General features: G+C 37.6%; 1 pseudogene across 1 annotated transcript; it reads right to left on the bottom strand.

Moving 5' to 3' along the window:
• Nucleotides 1-782: 782 nt before the first annotated feature.
• LOC309822553 (zinc finger CCHC domain-containing protein 9-like) lies at nt 783-1582 on the bottom strand (annotated as a pseudogene). Its single transcript has one exon. The product of its transcript is annotated as a zinc finger CCHC domain-containing protein 9-like (transcript).
• Nucleotides 1583-6104: the final 4522 nt, after the last annotated feature.

Genomic DNA, 6104 nt, shown 5'->3' with positions numbered 1-6104 from the left:
ACTATTCTTCTCCCATTGAATTGCTTTTGCAACTTTGTTAAAAATCAGTTGGCCCTACTTGTGTGGGCCTATTTCTGGGTTCTGTATTCTGTTCCACTGATCTATGGATCTATCCCTCTTGATTACTGTAGCCATATAATAAGTCTTAAAGATCAGGTAGAATAATTTCTCTCACTTTATTCTTTTTCAAAATTGTTTTAGTTATTCCACTTCCTTTGCTTTTCTATGTAAATTTTAGAATAAGCTTGTCCATGTCTTCAAAAAGTCTTGCTGGGATTTTTTTTTTTTTTAAATAGCAAGTAAGTTTTTGTTAAATATTTTAAAAATACAGATTTTGTGGCAATTATAAATTAATTTCTAATATGATAATAAATTGATACTTTGAACCAAGAAAACAATATAACCAAAAATTCATTTCCTAATGCAAAGCAGGTACCCTATGTTTAGGGATAGTTCATATTAATGCATAATTTTGTTTTTAGAAAAAGATGATTGTTACAGTCAGGTATATAACCACTTAGTTACACATAAGCTCTATTGGTTAAAAATATATTCTTTTAGAAAATCCATTTTAAACATATTATACTTTTTTCAGTGATTTTCTCCAAACTATGGTAGAAGTGTGCCTTGATGGACAGAACTCAGGAACTGGTTTGACCACACCTAGGTTATACTGATATCTACAATATAGGACTCCAAGGGAGAGTCCAGCTCCAACTTTTGAAGTAGGCCCAGTTCTGAATGTTTAACAGTGAGGTGCTAACAGACGATAGTACTAATCATCAAAAATTAACAACTTTAGGTATCTTTGTTTTGGGTTTCTTTGGTTTAGGCACATCCGAAATTTCTTCACAGTCCGCACTCATTCCCTTTGCCCAGCGACCAGCTGTGACCATTCGATCTGAATTCTGACCATCTTTCTTAAAATGTTCCACAGAGCCACAAAGTCTGCAGCAGCCACCATCAGCATAGAGTCCTTTGGGATCATCAGGACAAGATCTGCACAGATGTCCCATTTCCCCACAAACAAAACATTTTACAAAAGGAAATTCACCAAAAGCTAGGTCTGCTTTAGCCTTGCACTTGGTTATTTCATGCTCTGTGCATCCACACCGGTAACATATTCCAGTGCCTGTTTCTTGATTCTCAAGGGCAGCTGGGCAATCTGCAATCCCATGGCCAGGTTTTCTACAATGGAAACATACCATTGCATTTTTCTTTGCTGCTTGTCTTTTTAATCGTCTTCCTTCCTGGCGACTGTCTTTCTTTAAAGCAACTGCAATTTCTTCCCTGACTTCCTGACTGTCTGTTGCTATCATCTCCCCATTGTGAACCATCTGTGAGTTTGTCTTAGATATTCCATGAATCCATTCACATCTTCATTTGAATATTCCTTTTTCTTTTTATTCTTTTTGTGTTTTGCTTGGGGTGCATCTGGGGACAGACTATTGGCTTCAAGTTGTTTCCTCTTTGGTAGGTTTTGGCTTTTCCCCTCAAAGGACCCCTTCTTCATGTCCTCCCATGATGTTGCAGGGAAGGGTCTTTTGTTCTGTGTGGTAGTAACTCGTGCCCACCTGGTCATGGCTTCATCAGATGTTTATCCGTCTGCTAGTGTTGGAGGGTCTCCTGCAGAGGCATGAGGTGGCTGTGGCTCATCGTGGGGACAAGGACACTGGCAGCAGAAGTTCTGGGAAGTACTCCTTGGCATGAGCCCTCCCAGAGTCCACCATTAGCTCCACCAAGGAGCCGGGTAGGCTCCAGTGTTGGGTCGCCTCAGGCCAAACAACCAACTGTCTTGCTGGGATTTTGATAGAAAATTTATTTTACCTGTGTATCGATTTGGGGAGAATTAACATATTTTATGTTGAGTCTTCCTATCCATGAGTGTAGTACGTCTCTCCATTTACTTAGATTTTCTTTGATTTCTTTCATCAGCATTTTGAAATTTTCAGCATGTAAGTGTCGTACATGTTTTGTTAGACGTACACCTAAGGGTTTTTTTAGTGATTATAAATGGTTTTATATTTTAAATTTCAGTGTCTCTGTCCTCATTGCTAGTATACAGAAATACAATTGATTTTTGAACGTTTATCTTGTATCCTACAATCTTGCTGATTTCACTTATTACTTCTAAGAATTTTTTTTGTAGATTTCTTAGACTTTGTAATAATATACAATCATGTCATTTGCAGATAAGGAGACTTCTGTTTTTTCCTTTTCAATCTGTATGCCTTTTATTTCCTTTTCTTGCCTCATTGCCCTGACTAGAACTTCCAGTACTATGCTGAATAGCAGTGGTGAGAGTGGACATTTTTGCATTGTTCCGGGTCTTAGAAGAAAAGTATTCAGTCTCTCAACATTAAGTATCATGTTAGCTGTAGGTTAAAAAAAAAAAAAAAAAAAAAAACTTTCATACCAAGTTGAGGAGGTTCACCTCTATTCCTATTTTTTGGAGAGTTTTTTAAATCATGAATTTTGTCAGATACTTTTTCTACATTTATTGACATGATCAAATGTTTTTCTCATTTATTTTAGTAATATGGTACATTACATTGATTGAATTTTTAATTTAAACCAGCATTGCACTCCTGTGTTAAATCTACATGGTTGTGAAGTATTATCCTTTAAAATATGTCATTAGATTTTGTATCTAAAATTTTGGTTTTTGTGCCTGTGTTCACGAGGGATATTGGTCTGCAGTTTTCTTTCTTTCTCTTTCTTCGAAGAGATCACATCTCTTTGCCTGGTTTTGGTGTCAAGGTAATACTGGTCTCCTAAAATAGATTGAAATGTATTCTCTCTTCCTCCATTTTCTGAAGTTTATGTAGGATTGGCATTTTTTCTTTTTTAAATACTTGGAAAATATACCAGTGAAACTGTCTGGGTCTGAAATTTTCTAAGGGAAAAGTTTTTATTTACAAGTTCAATTTCTTTCAGTGATATGAGGCTATTCAAATTTTTTACTTTCTTTTGAGTCAGTTTTGGTAATTTCTGTCTTACAATGAATTTATGCAGTTTATCTAACTTGTCAAATACATTGGCATAAAGTTATTGATAATAAACCCCGTTAGCCTTTTGATGTCTGTACTAATGTTACCTCTTTTTTTTCTGATACTGACCATTTATATCTTCTCTTTGTTTCTTTTTTATTATTATTATTTATTTTGGCTGCACGGGGTCTCAGTTGCGGCAGGCAGGATCTTTGCTGCGGCATGCTGACTCCTAGTTGCGGCATGCGAACTCTCAGCTGTGGCATACATGCGGGATCTAGTTCCCCGACCAGGGATCAAACCTGCCCTCCCCACCCCTGCGTTGGAGTCCTACCCACTGGACCACCAGGGACGTCCCTCTCTTTGTTTCTTTATCAGCTTAGCTAGGAGTTAATTTTATTGATCTCTCTAGAAAACCAGTTTTCATTTCATTGATTTTTCTCAATTGTTTGTCCATTTTGTATTTTATTGATTTTTGCTCTTATCTTTATTATTTCCTTCCTTATACAGCTGACCTATGAACAGCACAGGTTTGTACTGTGTGGGTCCATTTATATGTGGGTATTTTCCACTAGTGAATACTGCAGTGCTGCATGAACCTGGATTGGTTGATTCTGTGGTTGCAGAACCACAGATATGGAGGAACTGAATATATATTGGGGGGGCTACTAAAAGGTGTGTGTGGATTGTCTGCTGCAGGGGGATTGGTACTCCTAGCCCCCACATTGTTCAGGGGTCAACTGTACTTAATCTGGGTTTCACTGCTCTTCTTTTATAATTTATAAGAAACCTAGGTTACTGATTTTAGGTATTTATTCTTTTCTAATATAAGCATTTAAAACTCTTCATTTTCTGTAAGCACTAATTTAGTGCATGCCACTTATTTTAATATAGTCTATTTTAATTTTCATTTCTTTAAAACTTTTATATTTCCCTTGTGATTTATTTTTTGACCTATGGATTCTTTTAAAATGTGTCATTTACAGCTTCCCTGGTGGCACAGTGGTTGAGAGTCCGCCTGCTGAGGCAGGGGACACGGGTTCGTGCCCCGGTCCGGGAAGATCCCACATGCCCCGGAGCGGCTGGGTCCGTGAGCTATGGCCGCTGAGCCTGCGCGTCCGGAGCCTGTGCTCCGCAAAGGGAGAGGCCACAACAGTGAGAGGCCCGCGTACCGCAAATAAATAAATAAATAAATAAATAAAAATAAAATGTGTCATTTAATGTTCAAATATTTGGCATTTTCCTAGATATCTTGTTATTGGTTTCTAATTAAACCCTCTGTGGTCGGAGAACACAGTTTGTATAATTTCAGTCTTTTAAAATTTGCAGAGACTTGTTTGTGTCTCAGCATATCATGATTCCTAATGATCCCCATGTAGACTTGAATATGTATTCTTGCAGTTGTTGGATATAGCATTTTACAGATATCAGGTCAGAGTGGTTGAAATTGTTCAGATTTTCTATGTCTTTGTTGATTATATTTATCTAATTGTTCTATCTCTTGCTGAGAGTGGATGTTAAAACCTCCAACTATGATCATGGAATTATCTATTTCTCCCTTTGATTCTGTTAATTTTTACCATGCATTTTTTTTTTTTTTTTTTTTGCAGTACGCGGGCCTCTCACTGTTGTGGCCTCTCCCGTTGCGGAGCACAGGCTCCGGACACACAGGCCCAGCGGCCATGGCTCACGGGCCCAACCGCTCCGTGGCATGTGGGATCTTCCCGGACCGGGGCATGAACCCGCGTCCCCTGCATCGGCAGGCGGACTCTCAACCACTGCGCCACCAGGGAAGCCCTACCACGCATATTTTGAAGTTTTATTATGAGGTACATGTATACTTAAGATTTTCAAGTCTTCTTGTCGAATTGATCCTTCATCATCATGAAATGTCTCTTTTTATTTCTTTAATTTCTTTGTCTCAATATCTATTTTTTAATTAATTTTTTATTGGACTATAGTTGCTTTGATATCTGCTTTATCTGATATTAATAGACTCCTCACACTTTCTTATGGTTATTGTTTGCATGGCATATGTATTCTTTTTAACCATCCATTTATTTTCAGCCTATCTTTGTCTTTATATTTAAAGTATGTATATATTTTTATAAACAGCATATAGTTGGGTCTTGCTTTTATTTTCATCCAATGTGACCAACTATGCCTTTTACTTAGATTGTTTTGTCCATTAATTCTTAATGTAATTATTAATATGGTTAGGGTTGGGCCTATGACTTTGTTTTCTCCTTGCCCCTACTGGGTTGTTTTCCTCCTTGCCTGCCTTTTATTGGATTATTTGGATAACTTTAGAATTCCATTTTAATTTATATATTGACTTTTAGCTATAATTCTTAAATTTTTTTCCCATGGTCTCTCTAAGAACTGTATGTAATGTATCCTTTTTTAAAAAAGAGATTTCCCTTTTTAAAATTAATTAATTAATTAATTAATTTATGGCTGCATTGGGTCTTCGTTGCTGTGCGCGGGCTTCTCATTGTGGTGGCTTCTCCTGTTGCGGAGCACGGGCTCCAGGCACGCGGGCCTCAGCAGCCGTGGCTCGAAGGCTCTAGAGCTCAGGCTCAGTAGTTGTGGCGCATGGGCCTAGCTGCTCCAAGGCACGTGGGACCCTCCCGGACCAGGGCTCGACCCCGTGTCCCTTGCGTTGGCAGGCGGATTCTTAACCACTGCACCACCAGGGAAGCCCTGTAATGTATCCTTAACTTTTCATGGTCTATTATAGTTAGTGCTTCACACAAAATGGAGAAAATTTGCAACCTTATAATATCATACCCTTCTATTCCTTATGCCTTAGTTATTATGTGTATTACCTCTACATATGTTATAAACCAACAAGGCAGTGATACAGTTTTGTTTTAAACAGTCACATATATTGTAAAGAAATTAAGAGGAAAAAAAGTAGAGTTTTGTATTTATCCAGATATTTTCCATTTCTAATGTTTCCTTTCTGAGGATTTGAGGCCCTATTTGGTATCATTTTTTTTCAGTCTGGAAAACTTCCTTAGCATTTCCTGTAGTGCAACTCTGTTGGTAACAAATGTGCTTAGTTTTCTTTTATCTGAAAATTATCTCTCTTTGATTCTTGAAGATTTTTAC

This window comes from Grampus griseus (assembly GCF_964374135.1).
Source record: "Grampus griseus genome assembly, chromosome: 5".
NCBI lineage: Eukaryota > Metazoa > Chordata > Mammalia > Artiodactyla > Delphinidae > Grampus > Grampus griseus.
This window is presented reverse-complemented; position numbering and strand designations above follow the sequence as displayed.